This window comes from Taeniopygia guttata, chromosome W (assembly GCF_048771995.1).
Source record: "Taeniopygia guttata chromosome W, bTaeGut7.mat, whole genome shotgun sequence".
Lineage (NCBI taxonomy): Eukaryota > Metazoa > Chordata > Aves > Passeriformes > Estrildidae > Taeniopygia > Taeniopygia guttata.
This window is the reverse complement of record NC_133064.1, coordinates 31,110,356-31,132,560: the sequence shown is the minus strand read 5'-3', so window position 1 is coordinate 31,132,560 and position 22,205 is coordinate 31,110,356. Positions and strand designations below refer to the sequence as shown.

The 22,205-nt window shown below is 47.4% G+C and overlaps 1 long non-coding RNA gene across 1 annotated transcript in view; it reads left to right on the top strand.

Moving 5' to 3' along the window:
• LOC140682083 (uncharacterized) overlaps positions 1-14,933 on the top strand; it is a 46,970-nt gene extending 32,037 nt beyond the window's left edge. The window contains exon 2 of the long non-coding RNA XR_012053329.1: positions 14,748-14,933. This is a non-coding gene — a long non-coding RNA (uncharacterized lncRNA). The remainder of the gene's footprint in view (positions 1-14,747) is intronic.
• The last annotated feature ends 7,272 nt before the right edge of the window (positions 14,934-22,205 follow it).

Below are 22,205 nucleotides of genomic sequence, written 5' to 3'. Positions count from 1 at the left end.
TACCCCCCGGCCTTTCTAGCCACACTTCCGCATACAGACTCTCCTCTGGGTTAAAGGATTTTTTATTATTAACCCAGAGGTTTAATTGCTGTCTTACCCAATCTTCTTCTGACCCATAGACTGGCCAAATGACATTCTTAGAAATCTTCTTCCCTCCCCATATCTTAGTACAATATTCTATCATTTTTTGCTTATCTTTCCCTAGGGTTCCAGGGAAATACTTCCAATTATCTAAGATATATGCCAGAGGGGTATTCTTAGGTACAGAGGGTACCCCCCCCATGGGAGCCGAAGGCTTGCTGCCCTTCGCCCCCATCTTCTGGAATATCCACAAACACACACTCACTCGCTCCTCTTGTTCCTGGCCCAGTCCCTCGCGGGAGATGGAAAACGCAGTACTTAAGAGTCCACACTTGCTTGGTTCAGTATATCGAACCTCTCATTCGTTATATTCCACGAAACCCAATCCCGCCCGAACGGCAAACCCGCGAACAATTTCGCCGCGAACAGTTTCGCTCTGCGAATAATTTCGCAATATACTTACGCGTCCTGCGTCTTCGTCCGGACTCCCGTGCACAGAATTTTTATGGCATTTTACCGTTTTTTCCTTTGTTCATTATCCTAGATTTTAGGTTCGTCGGTAAGGTTGAGGAAAGCTGTTGATCACGGGGCCGCGAAAATATCGCGGGGCGCCTTTCCCCGGAGGATCAAAAGCCCACCCTTCCTTATCCGAGTCACGGCAGCAGAAATTGTTATAAATTTGCGCCACAACGGAACATAATCCAATTAAGAATTTTATTAATTTACAGCAAGTAGGATATGGACAAAGGTAACAGCGCTGGGGAAGCAAACCCAAAAACTTCCAAAAACCCGAAGCTTTGGCTGCTCCGCCGATTTCGCTCCAACTGTCTCCTTTTATTCCTATTTCTTCTTTTGTCTCCCTGGAATTTGCAAGCCAATTCCTGCCGTTATCTTGTGTTTGTTTAAGCAGTCCCCTAGTGTGAATGGTTGTCGTGATCTTTATCTTCAGTCTCCGGTTGAAGTGCTTGTTATCTTATCTTGTATCAGCTGTGTCCGTTTGCTGTTTGCATACCTCCGTGGTCTAACTTTATCTCAATAGACAATACCTCAGTCTGTATTTTTCTCACAGTTGTCTAACTTTTACATATATCTTAATAAACAATATCCCAATCTGTAGTTTCTCACAATTGTCTAACCTTTACATATATCTTACTAAACAATATCTCATCTGTAGTTTCTCACAATTGTCTAACCTTTACATATATCTTAATAAACAATATCTCAATCTGTAGTTTCTCACATTTAACACACTACTTAGGAGAATTAATACAGCATAATTTTCTAACATTACACATATAATATTCATTGTAATATTTGCGAAAAGCCAATCATAAAATATGCATTTTTTACAATTAGCAAAACAAGTAACTGAAAGATATATAACTTGCCAAAAGATAAATAAAAAGGTGATGAGAAAAACAACATTAGGAGGTCGGCAGTTGGCTCTTCGACCATTTTAAAGTATCCAAGTAGAAATTTAGATTTATCAGGCTCTAAATATATTTGTAAATTTAAAAGAACCTTTTAATCCAGAAGAAAGAGAATATGCCGCATGCTGTGTGGGAGATCTGAAGAGAATAAAAATCTTTAAAATATCAGAAAATTCCCCGAGACAAAACAAGAAAAGGGCTAGAAACAAGAGGAAAAAAGGCAGAGGAGGAAAGAAAAGGATTGGAATCCTTTGCAAGTATTAACTCCTCCGTTCCCGCTTGTTCCCCCCCCCCCCCCGTTCGCGGTTGCACCACCCCCCCAGCCCCCACCCCCCCCTCAGCCCCTGTCGCGGCTTCTGTTTCGCCGCTCGCGGCTGCACCGCCGGTCCCGGCCGTCCCCTCCCCTACCGCTCCTCCCCCGGCTGTCCCTGCTGTCCCATCCCCGATTGCTCTGCCCGCGCCGACTGCGCTGGGCGCCGTCGCTGCTGCCGGGGCCGCTCCGCCTTCTTTTGTCTGCCTCCATGAGCCATGTGCGCACTCTCCACGCCCCGCTTTGGTTTCCACCGGAAGACCCCACTCCTTTGGCAATTCCAGCAGTAGACACCGTCTGCGCCTTGTAGGACCAAGTTTCAGCGCGAACTCCTCCCCTCAAACTCCTTCCTGCCCCGGGTCCCGTTCCCTTGGTAACGGCAGCTGTTTTACTCAAGATAATCACGGGAATAAAAGAGGCGGCACACTGAAGGCAAAATGCTTAAAACGCTTTGTAGGGAGACAGGGGAAAGTAAAAGAACAGGACCCCAATACAAACCAAATCTCAGGGGCATTCCAGAAATGTCTATTTTTACTGTGGGGTCGAAGGGCATTGTAGGAGAAATTGTCCTAATCAAATAAACGATTTGAAAATCTTCTGAGAGATGGGCACCGAAGAAGAATAGGGAAGTTATAAGCTCTATTTTTTTGGGGGCAAATACTGAAATGAACAGGGCTTATGCCTTTATTAATGTTTTCAGCTCTTTATTAAAAAGATCAGCTGGGCAGGGGGCTCAACACGGAGCTCGCCCCCACTATTGTAGCTTTTTCCCGGTAGCCAAAGGATGAGAATGCGTGCAGAGTCTGTCCCTGGAGTCTCCGTGGCACACTGGTAGCTGGAGGTTTGCAGTCTGTATCTAAAGTCCCAGCAGACCGTCCTCTCTCCTTTCCTCCTGGCACACTGGTAGCCAAGGGGCGAGGGGATGTGCAGAGCCTGCTGCTGAAGTCCAGCAGCAGCTATCCCTCTCCTTCCCTGCTCGTACACCAGGAAGTGTGTGTCTGCTTTGCTCCTGCTTCCCACAGCCCAGTCCAGTCTGGTCCTCTGTACGTTATGGTGACAGGTTAAACACAGACTAGAGATGTGGTTCCCTTTTCCATAACCAGCACACCCATCCAGCCCCCTTCACTGTGCCCAGCCTTTCATTTTAGGGGTGTTTTTCATCCCCAAAACCCCGTCCCATGATTCCACTGGATTTTTTTGCATCCAGGTCCTAGTGTGCGTGGGGTTGTAGGTGATTCCCAGGAGCAATTAGCTAATTAACAGTTTGTTATAAATGAAAGTTTATTCAGCCAAATTAAAAAAACAAAACAGTTTTATTTGCGGTCAAATTCTATCTAGCCAACCACAGGAAAAAAAGGAAAAGAGAAGAAAAAAAAAACAGTGCCAAGCCCGGGGTCAGCCCTGGGTGTGCGACAAGAAGTCAGCCTCAGGAGAGGTTTTCCTCTATGCCCACACACCTCCATCCTGGCACAAGGAAGTTTTATAGGGATAATTCCGCCTGAGGCCAAGATTTTTGTAATCAGTCCTTTCTTCTATTCAGAGTCCATATGTTAATAATTCAGTGTCTGGAGTTTGTTGAATCCACATGGATCTGTCTGGGGATTCCAGAGATATCCATCTCAGGTCGTTCACGCGATGATCAGCGCCATGGCCCATCGTCTGGCGTCTGGCTAGCTGTATCTTCTCACTTGTAAATGAGCTTCTTAACATACACCTGGCCTCGGAGGGGAGGAGAAAGGAGGGGGGGGGGGCTAGTACAAACGAGGTAAATCTAACAAGTATTTAACATTATATATTCCATATAAGGAAAGGCGCAAATTATGTCTATTACCCATAACACATTTCAATGTCAGTACTTAGCCATGGGGTACCCGCCCCCCCCCCTCCCCTCCCATCTCTCCAGGGCCCATCTCTTGGCCGAGCCACATCCTTTTACTTGTAAATCGGCTTTCAACATACACCAGGTTTCGCCTGCGAGGGTGGGGGGGTCCTAATAAAAACGTGTATACTCCAACAAATATTAAATATCACATATTTCATATTAGAAATGGCACTAATTATATCTACTACACATAACGGTTTGAAGAAAGTGATTTACTAAAATATGAATATTGACCTAATATCGATATCCAACTGAGACGGACAAAAACTCTCCCACAGTTTAAAGTTAGAAAGTGGATGTGTATAGTTAAAATAAAGGCTGTCACCATACTAGTCACAGGGTTATAGGTGAAATTGACCAGCACCCACCAAGACTGAAGTTCTCTCTCCGTATCAGAGGCATTGTCCCAGACAATTTTACGAATTTCAGCAGGGAATATTCCCTCTCCACCTTCCCTGATAACTGTAGCAGCTACCGATTGCATCCACAATTGGGCTTGCGTACACGCTACAGCCAACAAGATGTTTTCACTAGCTGCGCCTAGTGCATTAATTATTACCTTACCTCATGATCGCGTTCTTCTGTGTTTTCCCATTCTGGCAGTATTTTGGCCATTTTCCAATGACTGTTACCCAGTGCTAGTAGAGAGGATTGCAAAGGTTGTTGTAATTTGACTAAGTCGCTCCCTACTGTGGTTAATTTATTCATCAGCTGCCGATGCTCCTCTCCCCGATGCCCTTCCTCAGCCCCGGCTAGCTCTGGGGAGAGGGGTGGGCAGGTTTCTAGCGCTTCCCGCTGGACCCTCGCGGGCTTTGGGAAGCGCTATCAGAGTTTCAGAGAGCAGTCAGCGACCCCATGGCGAATTACGAGGAGAGTCTTTCTCTGGGGGCAAATTCCGTTTATTGTAATCCAATGGGGAATACAATAACTCGAAGGGGACCAGGTGTGCCACGCCCACATTTGCCGGAAAGGCGCGAGCGGGGCGGAACGCGCTGGAGCCAGCCAGAAGAAAGCACGGAACGGACCGCGCAAACGAATTAAATATGGAATGGGGGAAAACCGAGCAGCCAATGGGGTAAAACCGCGGGGGGTTCGAGGGTGGTGTGATACGGGGGTACATCCAATGAAGGACAGACAGGGGAAGGGTCCCAGGTCCTTTACCAATCAGCCGGCGTCCCGGGTGGAAGATTCTAGGTGGATGGGAAGGGACACCGAGTGACAGACAGGCCTCTGGGGTAAACAGGGGGATGACTTTGCATTTTTGGGGATAACGGACACGGGGGGGAAAGGCGGGAAAACCCGGGGAGAACCCTTACAGAACCGGGGGTACATGGAACAAACCTATACATAATACAAATGTAATAAAACATAAAGAAACACAACTCCACATCTCCCTCTTTTTTGTTTAAAGAGAAAAGAACGGAAAATAACTTAAACGGGGGATTCGCAGTCCTGCTCCCCATCGTCGAACCAAATGTCCTCTGGGTGTTCTTCTTGGTCCTTTTCTGGATGTTCGGCGTTGAGCGGTGTCAGCTCTGATGGGGAGGCGAGGACGGCGTGATTGATATGAATGGTGGAGTTGATGGCTTTTAGAATTATATTTTTAACAACACTAAAACCAATAATAAAAACAATAAGTGCTAACAGCAACACAAGTCCAGTTTCCAAAATGGATTGGATCCAACCCGTGAGTCCCCATCCTTCAAAAAGCGATCCCAGCCAGTCACTTGATTCTTGCTTTATATGAGTGATCATGTCTTTCATTTTATCGATGGAAGCCCGGACGTCCTCAGCCCTGGAACTTAAATTAAAACAACACAAACCGGCAAATTCTTCACAGCGGTGGTTGTGCAAAAGCAAAAGATAATCGATGGCAGCACAATTTTGGAGGGTAGCTTGCCTTGTAACTTTCTCGTCTTCTAGGAGATCAGAGAGCGCAGCTGAAGTAATATTGGCTTGTTTGACTACCCAACATTCAAGGCCTTTTAATTCATTCATAGCTTGTGCAACTGCCAGCCAAGGTAGAAAGGCAGTTATGAATACAGCTTTGGTTTTTGCCCAATGGAAAATTTCATCCTTACAAGTTTCGTCCATATCTTGAAGGTAAGTGTCTCTTTTTTTGTCTAGCCAATTCGGTGGTCGAATTAATTTCTTGCCAATGTGCAATTTGAGTTTTGTTGGGAGTAAACAGCATCAGCTGGCCAAAGGTACACGGACCTCCGAGGAGACGAGAGGGGATGCCTGCCCAAGCCCTATTTCTGCACAAGAAGAAGGTGCCTTTAGGGAGCTTACGGGGATGTTAATTATAAAAGGAGTATTCAGAAATTTGGATCACCTTTAGGCACCACTTCTGGGCGGTATATTCGATCACTGTTGGTTTGTTTTCATTGAAGGGCTTGGACTCTACCATGGGGTGGTTGGGATCTAAACTGAAAAAGTGAACACAGGTGTAAGTTGGAGAGGAACCAAGGAGGATGAGTTCTTCGGGTTCATCTTCCATGGTAGGGAAGGAGCGGATCCACGACCTCCACACCATAGGATCTTCCAAAGGTTGGACCTGGAAAGCCGTGGACCGCTCTCGGGGGGCAGACACATTTTTGAAAAATTGGAAGGGAAGGTTGTCTAACGGGTAAGGGATCCCCACGAGGCAGGACAGGAAGGGGTCGGACACTGAGGATGTTGATAAACATAAATGATCCTGATTTAAAGCTTTGACCAACGTGGTCCAAACACTGGCCGGGGGCTGAGGAACAATCCAGGCCTGCTGAGGTCGTATGATGACTGTGATGGTGGATGCGAGAAGGATGAAGCTCATTGGTGCTGACATTGTGGGTTGGATCCTGGGCAAGGTGAATGTCTGAAAAACAACTGAAACATAAATTAGCACTCAAGGGAGGGGAGATCTAAATCAAAAGGGAAGAGCGAGTCTAGGGAACTGGATGGGGAAAGGGAAGGCTCTGAGAGGGAAAGCGTTAAACTGGAAAGGAAAGGGGGAGACTTTCTCCATCTGCAGAGGGCTGCATGCCTCACCTGAGGACCTTCTTTCTTGTTGGTCTGGTGTTTAGGGACATATGGCCAGACAAATTTGGAAGGGACCCATCTCAGGCCTGAGGGCGTGGACACGCAAGCGTATCCCCGTCCCCAGGTGACTAAATCATAGGGTCCCTCCAGCCGCCAGGTCTCAGGATCTTTAATGAGCACTGGCGGTTTCTCCCTGACCTTGCTCTGCTCGTAGTTGCCAAAGTGTCTAGCGATTGGCGGGTTGAGGTATTCGAAAGAACAATTTAAGAAATTTAATGTGAAGAGGGCCCACGCGAGTCGAACCTGGGGGGACTCAACCTTCATAGTCAGTGTTTGTTGTTTTAGCATACGCTTAAGACTCTGGTGAGTCCGCTCCACCACGGCTTGGCGTGTTGGGGAATACGGGATGCCGGTCTTATGCTCTATTCCCCATTGCTGCAAGAAGCTGGCGAACTCCTTGGACGTATACCCAGGGGCATTGTCAGTTTTTATTCATTTTGGGACTCCCAGCATAGAGAAAGCCTGTATTAAATGTTTTTCGATGTCTTTGGCTTTCTCCCCTGTGTGGGCAGAAGCAAAGACTGCCCCAGAGAAAGTGTCCACGGAGACATGGACGTACTTCATCTTCCCGAAGGAATGGATGTGAGTAACGTCCATCTGCCACACTTCGAAGGACTTTAGACCCCTAGGGTTAGCCCCTGCGCTCACCGATGGTAAGGGGAGCGACTTACAGGACGGGCAGGTGGCCACAATGCCTGGTCACGGGTGAGGTGGAATTGCCGGACCAGACCAGGCGCATTCTGGTGGTAGAGTTGGTGGCTGAACTTAGCTTGCTGAAACTTGTCTGGGAGCGGCGCTATCTGCACCGGGGCGGCAGCGAGAGAGTCGGCACGCCAATTGCCCTCGGCCAAGAACCCTGGCAAGTTGGTATGTGACCTGATATGCATCACAGAAAAGGGTTGCTCTCGGTGGGAGACTAACTTAATCAGTTTTGAGAGCAACTTGTGCAAGGCCTCATTGGACACACCCTGCAGGACAGCATCCTGCGCTCTGGACACTACACCAGCTACGTACGCCGAATCGGTTACCAAATTGAAAGGTTCAGAGAACCGCTCAAAAGCTCTAACGACAGCGGCCAACTCAGCTATTTGAGGGGAGCCTTCCACCTCAACAATATCTGCCTCCCACTGCTGAGTCTGAGGATCTTGCCAAGTCACTATGGACTTGTGGGATCCTCCGGATGCGTCTATAAAAACTGTTAGAGCTTTGAGTGGCTTCTTGCTCTGAATTTGTTTGATGGATAATGCAAATTGAATTTCTGACTCAAAAATTTTGTGGGCCTGTCTCAAAACTGAAATTTTGTCCGTGTAGCTGTCTAGAGAGAACTGAAGAGATTCATTTTTTGTAAAAGGTGTTCCAGCATGGCCTTGGTGAATTGGCCTGATTCCAATTTGATTGGAATGTGAATGCATTCGAAGTCACATCCAGCCAACTCCCGGATCCGCGCTCTTGCCTTGCGGATTAGTTCCGCCACCAACTCTTGTGACCTTGTCATTCTCTTGGACCGATGGTGACTTAGGAAGACCCACTCTATGATGGAGAGTGGGTCCCTTCAGTCCTGGTCCTTGCCCTTCCCTAGGGTGTCCGTCCATTGAAATATAACACCATGGAGGTGTGGCAGTCTGCCCAATATGATGAATTTAAAGGGCAGGATCGGATCGTACCGGTGGGCCTGTCTGGCAGACATTGTCTCCTGGACCTTATTCAAAGCAGCCTGGGCCTCTGGGGTGAGTTCCCTGGGAGAACTCGGCTCTTCCCCCCCTTTCAATAAATTGAAAAGAGGGGCTAGGTCTTCGTTTGTAAAACCCAACCAGGGCCTCACCCAGTTCAAAGAACCACACAGCTGCTGGACGTCAGCTAGGGTCCGAATTTTATTTTTAATGGCCAATTTTTGCGGAACAATGGTCCGCTTGTTAATTTCCAAACCCAGGTACCTCCAGGGTGGCATCTTTTGAATTTTATCTTCTCGCAGCTCAAACCCTGCAGCAATCGATGCATTGGTTGTCAGGTTAAGCGCGTGTGTAAGGAGATCGCCGTTGGGAGCACAAATTAAGATATCATCCATATAGTGCTGGATGATCACGCCCTCGGTGGCCGTACGGACTGGGGTCAGCAATGAAGCTACATACCGCTGGCAGATGGTGGGCGAGCATTTGAGGCCCTGAGGCAACACCCGCCAATGGTAGCGCTCCATTGGGGCTTCTTGGTTGGTGGAGGGAACCGAGAAGGCAAAACGCGGCGCATCTTCAGTCTATAGGGGAATGTGGAAGAAGCAGTTTTTTATGTCAATGACAGCCAATTCCCAATCTTTTGGTAACATTGTGGGGGGCGGCATCCCTGGTTGAAGGGGACCCATATTCTCGATGACATTGTTGATAGCACGGAGGTCGTGAAGGAGCCGCCATTCTTCTTTGCCGGATTTTTTCAAGACAAAGACGGGGGAATTCCAAGGAGATGTTGTTTCTTGGATATGCCCCTTGGCAAGTTGCTCTGCCACGAGCTTCTGGAGCGCTTTTAATTTTTGTTTGTTGAGCGGCCACTGCTCTACCCAGATCTGAATGTCAGAAAGCCAATTCAACTTTTGGGTAGGACGCCCCTCAGTGACCGCTGCCCGAAAAACCTGAGGGGTCAGAATGTCCAATGTGACCCTCCACTGGGCCATCAGGTCTCTTCCCCACAGGGGCTCTGTGTAATCTAAAACAAACGGACGTAAGTAAGCCGAGTGTCCGTTTGGCCCCTCAAATTTTACAATGTTTTTTGATTGCTTTGCCAATTGTGCCCCTCCTACGCCTTGAATTCGTCCAGCCACATCTTGCAACTTCTAACGCGATGGCCAATCCTGTGAGGGAATGACCGTGACGTCCGCCCCGGTGTCCAAGAGGCCGTTAAGCCACTTGTGCTCACCGCCTTTCCACATGTAACATGGGATTTTGGGTCTTTCCTTCCCAAGTACCTGGGCCTGACACACCTCGTAGATTTTCTCAGCGGTCTTCATCCATAGATCTTCTGGGTAGACGGGGGGACCAGATACAGGTATGGCTTGGGCGATGATTTGCCCTTTGGGAAGGAAGACTGGCGGGTGAGCACAGTGCAGCCACAGCACCAGGTGTTCGGGGTTTCCAGATGTTAAGCTGGGTGCGATAGTAATCTCGAGTGGCGTGTACTTTGTATCCCCAAGGACGATGTACTTACTGTGGAGTCTCCTCCACGTCCCTGGGTCCTCTGTGTCAACTGTGATAAAATGCCAGTTGCTATCCTTGAGAAGCAGGGGTTCGGTCAGGGCCAACCTGTATGGAGAGAAGTTGGATTGGGTGTTAAGGATGGGCCTGGGATGGTCGGGGTCCCGACCAAGCCATGCCTGTGAAATGAAATTCCCAACTCCTCCCACACAGGCTGGTTCGCCAGCCCTAGTTCCCCTATTGTCCAATCCGGTAATGTCATGTCTGGTAATAGAGTCCTTGTCCGCAGGTGGGTATTCTGATGTGTTGTCCCTCCTCTCCTCTGATGTTATGTTCTCCACCAAATTTGTGTCCTCACACAGGGAGGGACTGCGCTGAGAAACTAGTTTTTTGATTGTCCCCCTGGGTTGGGGGCACCTCGCCCTTGCTGTTGGTTTTGGTTTTTAAAACGTAAAAAGTCTTCTTTCAGGGGGCAATGGGATGCCCAGTGTCCTCTCTTATTGCAGAGGTTACAGGGTTTTTCCGGGTGGTAACCTCTGGGGGGTGGCCCTGAGAAGCAGCGAGCAGGAGCCGGGGTCGTGGATATGTGAGGGCTTCAGCGAAGAAGACCCTCCTTGATGGCATTCGGGGAGTCCCCTGGAGGTCCTTCAATGGTAAGGTGACCTTCCGAGCACACACATCCAGCATGTCTTGGAGTGTCGGCTCCGGATCGAGGGGAAGGCTCAGGATCACCTGTTGGCAGGCTTCGTTGGCGTTCTGGCGTGCTATTTGTTTCACCATGCCTTGCCTCAACCCCTCTTCCGGAACCTGCGCTTCTGCTGCCCTACAAAAGCTATCCACAAAACTAATGAAATATTCCTGTGGCTCCTACTTAAGAGAGAAACAGTTAACAACAGGGCCACTGGGCCTTAACCTAAAGAAGGCTTTCTCCACCGCCTTCGCGCTCGCTGACAGTGCCTCCCTTGGGATCTTTTCGGCCTGCTTTGTTGCCGTGTCCCAATCCCCAACCCCGCACAGATGATCAATTGATAACATGCCCCCATCCGTATCCGTGGAGGTCTCTGCATTAGCCCAGAGGCTGGGTAATAAATCCCGTGCTTCCCGCCTCCATGCGGACTCCCACACCAAAAACTCAGCAAGAGTAATCAAACACAAAAAGAGAGTGCGCATGTCAGCAGGGACATATTCGTTGGAGGAGAGCGTGGCTCTTAATAGCCCCCTAAAGTACTCGCTCTCCCAGCCAAACTCCTTTTGGGCTTTGCAGAGATCCTTGATTACCGACTGAGGGATGGGGGTCCACTGTGCAAGGGGTCTGCCCCTCTGCCGCGGTGTATAGGTGACCGGCGCAGCAGAAAAGGCAGGCAGGGATTGAAGCAGGTCGCAGTTTCCCCCCGTCCCCACCCCCGGAAACCAAAGCGTGGGAACCAGAAGGCGGGTCGTGGGAACTGAGGGAGGAGGCAGAACCAGGGCAAGAGGGTGTGTCAGGTGTTACATCACCCCTAGAGGTGGGGTTGAAGGAAGGACTGTTGAATGATTCATTAGGGGAGGTGCAAGAAGGGAGTGGAGAGGAGGAGTGGGTGGAGAAGTCTCTGGGGTGGAAGGGGTTGGCTGTTGGGAGAAAGGGATTGTGGGGAGAAGAAGAACAGATGGCAGGGAAAGCCATGCGGTCCCCTCCATCTTGTGCCCTGAGGCGGGAAAGGGAGCCATTTTGGGAAAGGTCCGGGAAAGGTTGTGGAGAGGGATCAGGGGTCTTAAAACTTACAGATTTTCCACTATGGGGCAGGGCTGTACAAAGAGAGGAAATTGGGGTACGGGGAGAGTGCAGAGCCATGCCAGCACTGCCCTGCGAGGGGTCCCGAGGGTTTACAGAGGGGCCAGAATCTGCCTGCGGCTGTTGCCGGGATGCCCATCTGAGAATCCCCGGGCTAGGGAGAGAGGGAGAGGAAAGAGGGCTAGGGGTTTTTAAACTGGGGCTGGGTTTGCCTTCGAGTGGCTGTGGCAGCTCTTCGATATTATTTTTGATAATATTTCTAATTTGGAGTGCCAAATAAGTGAAGGTCAAGAGGGAAGGGTCCCCTTGTCGGAGGATCTCCTTCCCTACTTGGTCCCAAAATGGGACTTGGTATAATTTTGCCGTCGAAAGATCCTGGAAGGACTGCAGAAGCCACCGGGAAAACGCTTAACATAGGTCTTTTTAAACTTTTTTTCTCCCCCAACCAGGATTCCCATAACTTGGACATATATTCTCTGCGGCACTGACAGTTTAGCACCCATACTGTCGATCTTAAGTGTTCCGCCAAGTGTCACAACTGGAAAATAGCAACAGAAAAGAAAAACCCCCGTCGGACGCTAAGCCGACCTGTCCCTACGGCTCCCTGCCTAAAGGGAGACAAACCGCTGAAAAATGTGGGATCTTTCCCCCCCGGGGGGAGAAAGAAAAACACACCCCTAAAAAGGACAAGGTGTGCTAAGCCCCAGGGGCCCCCCGTAACTCACAGAGGATCCAGCAAAGTCCGAAGGGGAAACGAAAAATCCAGTCGCGAGGTTTCACCATGAGAGGATCGAACTTCGGCGGTGCGAACCGAAGCTGCCGGTCCTATCCCCAGCAAGCGCGGCTCGCTAAAATGGAGCCTGGTCTTGCTGGAGGTATCGTGACGTCCACGAGGTTAAATCCACCGGTCTCCCAGGGCTCGGTGGTCCTCTGTCCGTGTTGTCTGATGCTCTCAAGCCCCACGGCTGGGCGCCACAACTGCCAATGCTCCTCTCCCCGACGCCCTTCCTCTGCCCTGGCTAGCTCTGGGGAGAGGGGTGGGCAGGTTTCTAGCGCTTCCTGCTGGACCCTCACGGGCTTTGGGAAGCGCTATCAGAGTTTCAGAGAGCAGTCAGCGACCCCACAGCAAATTACGAGGAGAGTCTTTCTCTGGGGGCAAATTCCGTTTATTGTAATCCAACGGGGAATACAATAACTCGAAAGGGACCAGGTGTGCCGCGCCCGCATTTGCCGGAAAGGCGCGGGCGGGGCGAAACGTGCTGGAGCCAGCCAGAAGAAAGCACGGAACGGACCGCACAAACGAATTAAATACGGAATGGGGGAAAACCGAGCAGCCAATGGGGAAAAACCGCGGGGGGTTCGAGGGTGGTGGGATATGGGGGTACATCCAATGAAGGACAGACAGGGGAAGGGTCCCAGGTCCTTTACCAATCACCCGGCGTCCCGGGTGGAAGATTCTAGGTGGATGGGAAGGGACACCAAGTGACAGACAGGCCTCTGGGGTAAACAGGGGGATGACTTAGCATTTTTGGGGATAACGGACACGCGGGGAAAGGCGGGACAACCCGGGGAGAACCGTTACAGAACCGGGGGTACATGGAACAAACCTATACATAATACAAATGTAATAAAACATAAAAAACACAACTCCACAATCAGCACTTCTGAATCTATTGTGTTCAACACTCCCAATCCTGTCCCTAGAAACCCAGTGAGATCTCTCTTATTCCTAAAATAGAGAAGCATACTCTTTTGAAGCCAAGTAGTCCAGTACATAAAGGGGCTCCTTAGAAATGGGGCACATTCTGGCTGAATGTGTGAGGCATTTACCTGTACTCCCATTTCTACTCATTTTAAGGACCACTTTGGGTTTACTATCAGCATCTGAACTCCTGTCTTCTTATTAGCATATGGCCCAATTTTAGTAACTACAGGAGTAGTTCTTCTACTTCTGATGTAGCTGGTACCTGGGTGATCACAGCCTTTCCTGGCACTGGTGGACTAATCTTGGTCTGGCTTTTATGGACCTCATTACATACCTGAGTGATGTTGAAGTCGATGTCATACCCCTTTACTGCACACCCCTCTATTTTGAGTCTAAACTCAGGACATTTACTCAAGCATTTGTCACAGCATTCAGGACTAATCCGGATGAGTCTCATGGGTGGGTGGTAAGCCTCATGGAACTCATCCTGTATGAATGGATACTTACATCCCTGAACATCTCTTCCTTCCCACAAGCTTGCATTAGTGACTTTTAGTATCTTGTTTAAAGCCTTACGAGAGTAAAGATCATAAGCTCTTCCCTGGCACCAGTATGTCCCAGTCACATTATACCTACCTGGTATTGTGCTGATCCTTGTTATGGCTAAGGTAATTACTACAACAGTTACAACCTTCCACATAATGTCCACAATAACTATAAGTCCATTTATTCATTGTTCTGAGTGAGCTTCAGCTTCAGTTCCTTATCGCCTGGTGTGACCTTCCAAATTCCCTCTGGGACTTTCTTCACTCGGGAGTGATGGATCCAGGCCTTCTGTTCTTTGATCTTGATTGCAGTGAAGGTGGTGAGGAGCACTTGGAATGGTCCTTCCCACTGCAGTTCCAAGGTCTTTTCTGCAAAAGACTTAACATACACATAATCCCCAGTGTCTGAGATTGAGAGGCAAGATGTTTTCTATTGCCATCTGTGTAGCAGTTGTCTTCTGGGCAGTTTTCCTTTACTCCTGTTAATGGGCCCATCAATGTCTTGCCACATGACTCAGAGATAACTCCCTCCAGGAACCATTTTCTGTTTAACAGGTGATCAAGGACACACCACGTGACTCAGAATGACATTAGCCCATTGTGAGATGCTCTGCCCAGCGGGGAGGAGCTAAGCATTCCCACCTATTCCTCTGTCCAAAAATCCATCCTGGGATTTTTGGACAGAGAGGCAGCCTTCCCACACATTCCCAAGAGGACACAGCTGGGGCTTTTCCACTAGACTGACTCTACACCTTTTCTACAGGACCACTACCCCAACAGAACCACATCTGCCATTCCAGGAGGACTGCAGCCTCTCCAATTTGGACTGCTACCAACATGCTGGCCGAAGGGGTGTCAGTTTGTATTCTGACTTTGTCATTGGTTTTCCTTTTGTATTATTGCATGTATTTTGTTTCTTTTCCCTTTTCCCAATAAATTGTATTTCTGACTTGGAGTCTCACTGGTTTTGCTTTCAAACCAGAATACCCAAGTTGTACATCATGTACTGGCCCATCTAGTTCTTTGTTTTGAGCTCCAGCCACATATTTCTTGATTTCTCTAAGTTGTTTATTTAGGGCCACCATGTATCTGTGTAGGGTTTCTTCCCCTACTTGAGTGGGTGTTGTTCCCTCTTGAACTGCATATGGCCTCCCATACATTATTTCAAAAGGGCTGAGTTTCTCTTTTGCTCTCCGTTTTGTCCGAATCCGCAGTAATGCCAACGGGAGAGCCTAGGGCCCTGGCAAATTTGCTTCTTACCCCAATCTCACAATTTGTTGTTTAATAAGATGATTCATCTTTTCCACCTGGCCACTCGATTGAGGGTGGTATGGGGTATGTAACTCCCAGTCTATTCCCAGGTGGTGACTTATTTGCTGCACGATTTTTGAAATAAAGTGTGGCCCCTATCTGAGAATATGGTGGCTGGAACTCCAAATCGTGGTATTATCTCCAGCAACAGTGCTTTGGTCACCTCTTGGGCCTTAACTGTCCTGGCAGGAAAGGCTTCTGGCCATCCTGAAAAGGTATCAGTTAACACCAATAGGTAACGATACCCTCCTTCCTGGGCAGTTCTGTAAAATCAATTTGCCATTGTTGCCCAGGTCCACAACCTTTCCCCATTTCTCCCACTTTCGGCTTTGGGGTATTTTTAGGGTTAGTTCAGAGGCAAAGGCTACACTGGTGAGTTACTTGTATTACTGTGCCCTGCAATTTCCTAGCCATGATTCTTTCTTTCAAATGGTTATACAGAGCACCTATTCCCCAGTGTGTTTTCTCATATTCCCTCTGTACTAATGACCACAACAAATAGGAGGGTATGACAAGTTTCCCTTCTTCTGTTACAGCCCATCCCTCATGGTTATAACTTGCCCTTTCTACCTTAATAAGAAGTTTTTTATCCTTCTTATTGTATATTGGCTTACCTTAAATAGAAATTTTTCCATCTGGAATCAATGCTGCCTCTACTGTCTCATCAGGTATCTCACCTTTTGCAGCGTCTTTGCCTCCCAATCCACCAGCATGTTTCCCTCTTCTAGTTCAGAGATCACTTTTTGGTGCATTTTGATGTGCATGATAGCTACTTTCCCGGGTAGCTGTACCACACCCAATAGTCTCAGTATCTCTTGGGCATTTTAATGCTCTTCCCTTGCGAGTTGAACAGTCCTCTCTCCTTCTAAATGGCTCCGTGTGCATGGACCACCCCAAATGCATATCTTGAGTCCATGTAGATGTCAATTTCTTTTCCTTTTGCCAACTCTAGGGCCCAAATTAAGGCGACTATTTCAGTATTTGTTGGTAATGGTCCAGATTCTACTACCTCTCTGCTTGTGGTAACTGCATACCCAGCATGCCTATGGGTGTTCTCAGTTCAGTCAGAGAGAAAGGAGAGTTTCTAACCAGGCTAGAGCCTGGGAAAGAGTTGCAAAGGAATGTAAATAATTCTCTATCTCTCTTGTTGTTCATATTGTTTATAGATATGTTCTGCCACCGTGCGTCATTCACTGCACACCAATGGTGAGAGATGTTTTTACTTTAAGACCAATGAAATTAGTCTGCATGATGCTCTCTATAAAAGAGCGATGTATTAGAAATAAAGTCAGTTAGTGTTTACATCACCTAGCCTTCTGAACTGGAGTTCTTTCATTCCTGTCCTGCCTCAACAGTGACACATGCCTTTTTCCACTGATGATGTAGCTGCTTCCATCCATAAACCAGGTTTCGGCATTCTCAAGCAGGGTATCCTTCAGATCCGGATGACTGGAGTAGGTGGCTTAAATGGTCTCCAGGCAGTCATGGATTATCAGTTCTCCAATACTCCCACTGAGGAAGGAAGCTGGGTTCACAATGTTAGTTACCAGAATTTCAACATCATCTTTTTCTACCAGTATGGCTTGGTACTTCAGAAATCTCTGTGGGGAGAGCCAGTGTCTCCCTTTCACTTCCAGAACTGCAGACACTGTGTGCAATACTAGCACAGTAATCTTCTGGCCTAGGGTAAATTTTCGTGCCTCTTGAATATTCACTGCCACCGCTGCAATGGCTCTGAGGCACCCTGGCCATCCCTTAGCTGCTGTATCCAGCTGTTTGGAGAGGTAGGCAACTACCCTCCGGTATGGGTCCAGGTTTTGTGCTAGCATTCCCAAAGCATTTCCTTGCTTCTTGTGCGAAAACAAAAAGAATGGTTTACTCACGTCTAGAATTTCCAAGGCTGGTGCTGACATGAGGGCCTTCTTTAGCTGGCCGAAGGATTGAGTTGCTTCTTTTGTCCATTAGAAATCCCTGCTCCCTTCCGTGATCAAGGCATATAGAGGTTTAATAAGTAACCCATAGTTATAAATCCATAGTCTGCACCACCCTGTCATGCCCAGAAAAGTTCTCAGTTCTTTCACTGTCTGAGGTTTTGGGGTCTGGCATATTGCCTCCTTGCGATCTTGTCCCAAGGTCCTTTGTCCAGCACTCACTTCATAGCCCAGGTCAATAACTGTCTGCTTTATCATTTGAGCCTTATTTTGGAACACTCGGTACCCTTGCAGGCCCAGAAAGTTTAGGAGGCTTACCGTCCAGTCCAGATATGCTTCCTGAGTCTGGGTGGCTATTAGGAAGTCATCCACATACTGAAGGAGCTGTCCTTCTCCTGGAGGATATTCCCAGGACTCCAAATCCTTTGCAAGCTGCTCTCCAAATATAGTGGGCAAGTTCTTGTACCCCTGTGGTGATACACACCATGTGAGCTGTGTTCTACGTCCAGATTTAGGGCTTTCCCACTCAAATGCAAAAATTTTCTGGCTAGCTTTGTGGAGAGGTAGGCAAAAGAAAGCATCCTTTAAATCTAAAACAGTAAACCAGGTTAATTCAGGTGTTAAACAGGTTAATAAGGTATAAGGGTTGGCAACTACTGGGTATAAGTCTTCAGTTACCTTGTTAACAGCCCTTAAGTCTTGTGATAACCTGTATGACCCATCAGGCTTTTTCACTGGCAAAACAAGAGTATTAAATTCAGAGTGACACTCTCTCAGCAGTCCTATCTGCAAAAAGTTTTCAGTAATCGGACTAATCCCTTCTCTATCTTCCTTCTTAAGAGGGTATTGTTTAATCTTTACTGGCTGTCCTCCCTCTTTGAGCCTGACTTGCTCTGGTAGTGCATTCTTAGCTTGTCCTGGAATATCAGAAGCCCACACCCCAGGAAATACCTGATCCATTATTTTCTTAAAGTTTTCCTCTTCATTTGCAACTTCAATTTCTTTGGTTATTAGCATTAAACTTAACAGTTCCACATATTGTTGGTCTTTTACCTCCAAACTAATTTCCCCATTTTTCAATATTGTTCTTGCTTCCAGCTGCTCAAGCAGATGGAGCATTAGGCATGTATAAGAGTTGATGAATTCCCCATTGTTTCCCCAATTTATACTTCAGTGGTTTACAAAAATAAGCTCTTTCAGACTGGCCAGTTGCCCCCTTTACCATAACATAGTCACTGGTTACAGGTATTAGGGCCTTATTCAGCACTGAAAATGTTGCCTCTGTGTCTATTAGAAATTTCACTTCTTTTTCCTTGTTCCCCAGTTTAGCTATAACCAGAGGGTCCCCTAGGGTAGGGCCCTCCGGTCGTCCTCAGTCCTCCTTTATGTGAGCGACCACCTTTTCTCCTTTCCAATTGCCTTTTCTTTTTTCATCCCCCCTTCTTAATTCTGGGTTTTTCCAGTGACCAAATTTCTTGCAAAATGCACATTGATCTTTTCCCAGTCAGGATGGTCTTTGTTTCTGTCGACCTTGCCCATGTTTTCCTTTTTCTCCCTCTCTTACTACTGCTACTAATTTCTTCATCCCCTGTTTATATTCTTCTTCCTGATTACTAAAAACTCTCCACGCCGCATCCAATAAAGTCTCTAAATTACGGCTATTTGGGCCCCGGATCTTCTGGAGTTTTCACCTGATGTCTCCTGTAGATTGACCTATAAATAAATTTATTAATTGCTGTGTCCCTTCTTCAGATCCAGGATTCAAGGCGGTGTGTCGGCACATGGCATCTCACAGGTGATCTAAAAATTCAGAGGGTGTTTGAGACGGGCCCTGTTTGATAGCATATAGGGCTGACCAGTTTATGGTTTTAGGGATTGCTCTTTCCAGCCCTTTTACTATCAGTCCCTAGTAGCTCCTTAGCTACTTTAACCCTTCATCATCATTTGGATCCCAGCCTGGGTCTTGAAGGGGAAATACGTCTTTAACATCTTCTTCTGTTGTTCTACAATCATCCTCAGCCAAATCCCCAGCTATTTTCAAAACTAATTGCTTCCCTTTCTCTGTTAGAGCATCTAGCAATAGCTGGAGGTCCACCCAATCAGGGGAATGCTGCTTAATTATAAACTTCATTTTCTTAACAATCCCTATTGGATCACTCCGGTAGCCTTTTGCAATCTTTTCCCAGGCCTCTTAATCCATTGTAGAAAAGGGAACCTTAATCAGTTTTGTTCCTCCATCAGGGGTCATTGCTTCCCTCATGGGTACTTGTATGACCTCTCTGGTTTGTTTTCGAGTCCTTAATGCTATATGCCCTTGTGGGGGAAGCTTGGGAGCTGGTGGGGGAGGTTCAGGTTCATCCCACTCACTGTCACTGCTAGGCAGCAGTAGATAAAATTTGGGTGGCTCCCTGGGTTCAGGAGTTGGTAGAGAAACTCCTGCCTCAATTGCTGTCCTCCCAAAGGAAGATGAAGCTCAAGATGAAGTGGGGGAGGCTGGAGTCAATGGTGGCTCTGAGTCTACTTCCTCCACCACACTTCTTCTCTCCTGTCTTTTAGGGAGTGGTTTAAGTAAGTCAGCTGTTTCTTATTCCAGGATCTCTGCTTGGTATACCTTGTCAGGATGTGTGCCCCTCTGATTTATTGAGCAGGCACTGCAACACCACTTTGCTTTATTTGCTTTATTATCTTTTTCCAGAGCCAATACTAACAGGTCAGAAGGTGGCCTCATTCCACAATCTCTTTGCCACTCAGGGTGATTCCTAAGAGTGAAAAACATATCAACATAAGCCACTTCCTGCCACTTTTGTTCACAGCGTAGGAAGAGCATTAGCTGTAATAAGGTTTCATAGTCCAGTGTACCACTTGCTGGCCATTTTACACCCTCAACCAGTCTATATAGCGGCCACCACTGTGTACAGAACCTGACAAGCTCCCTCTTGGTTTCTGCTCCACCAGAGCCTGCCAGCTCTTTCCAATGTGTTAAAATACATCCCAGAGGGCTGCTTTTAGGAATCTCTTGGCTTTCACTTGTTCCCATCCTTAAAATTCCTCTGGTACAAAGATATGCTTGACACACTCTACCCTAAAGATTTCCACTGGCTTCTGTGAGGCTCCCTTTTTCTACTAAAACACAATTTTAAACACTAATTAACTTAAACATAGTCAAATCAGAACTTTAACAGAGTCTTTCCGTAAAGACAGCAGATTCGAGTAGAAACACAGCACAAATCCTTCTGCGAGAGGGGGGGAAAAAGGGGGGGTGGACTTCTGACCCCACACCACCCCTTGCTCCTCTGCAGTTAGGAATCACTAGAGCTTACTTATAACACTACTTCACACACCAACAATCTTAGATTTCACAGACAACCAAGTATTTTCCTTCACAGTCAAAACAAAAACCCCCAATCAGAACCTTTTGGGGGTTGAGCGGGGCTAGAAAGATGCAGTCCGAGACTGCAAAACCCGATTTCCTCGCTAAGGAGATGCCGGGCGTAGTTTCAATCCCCTCCCACTCGCTCACTCCTCTCACACACAAAATAAACAGCTCGATCAGCCATAACTGTTTGTTTGCTTGTTTCTCTTAAGAACATGCTAGTTAAAATGCCACTGTTATGAATGAAAATTTATTCAGCCAAATTAAAAATAAAAATAGTTTTATTAGCGGTCAAATTCTATCTAGCCAGCCATGGATAAAAAAACACAGTGCCAAGCCCGGGGATCGACCCTGGGTGTGCAACAAGGAGTCAGCCTCAGGAGAGGTTTTCCCCTATGCCCACACACCTCCATCCTGACACAAGCGGTTCTTCTATTCAGAGTCCATAGGTTAATAAGATTTTCTTTTTTTTGGTGATGAGGAAGAACAATTCAGTGTCCGGAGTTGGTGAATCCCTTGATGAAATTTATGGGAACGCTGCATTCACATGTATCTGCCCGAGGATTTCTGTGATATCCATCTTGGGTCGTTCATGCAATGATCAGCACCTGGGGTCCCCCTATCTCTCTAGACATGGCCGATATCCTGGCCGAGCTGCACCGTCAGTTTCCAATATACACCAGGTCTTGACTGCGAAGGGGGGGGGGGGGGGGGGAGGGGCTAATACAAACAAGCATAATCTAACAAGTATCCAATATTACACATTTCATACAAGGAATGGCGCAAATTATGTTTACTATACATCACACCACTATCGTTTACACAGTCAAACCTCACACAACACTTTTGTGGCACACACTCCAAATACAGCACAAGAGTTCTACATCCTTCTGCTCTCTGGGCGCAAATACAAGTATCCCTCCACTGATCAGGCGGGAATTTTAAAGTTCTTTCACCATTTTAAGCATACACAAACCTAAAGCATTGACTCCACACTAATAGCACATTCCAAAAGCACACAAATCAAGGTGCCTACAATACAAACCCACATAAACTGCAACACACACGGTGCACCAATGTAGAGAGTTTGGCTGAAGAATGGCTGCGCAGCAAGGGACACGAAAGGGTTAAGTTGATGAGAGTGTGAGAATACGTGACTTGTAGCATGAAAACTATGCCCTTGAGAAACAGATGTCTCCTAACAACCTTGAGAAACAGATATCTCCTAACAACCTTGAGCATACAGGTGTCTCCTTAACAACCAAGATGTAAAATTGCTTAGTATGCAGAAAGATAATCAAGTATAAAGAAGCAGTAACTGCAAGGCTTATCGCAAAGAGATATATGTGTTAATAGAAAGGTAACCAATCCTGAGCTTCGCTTTTGCAATATGTATGAACTAATTAGTGCTTGTATAAAGAAACTGTAATCAACTCCAATAAACTGAGTCTTGTTGATCATGACAGCATGAGGCTTGTCTCCCGCAACTCTCCGCAACACACCAATACTTTTGCACACACAAATTCACAAAGCAAAGATCCGTCCCTTTTCTGCGCACATCCGACACGCCAGGACCCAAATTACTGTCTCCTGCGACAAGGTCTGT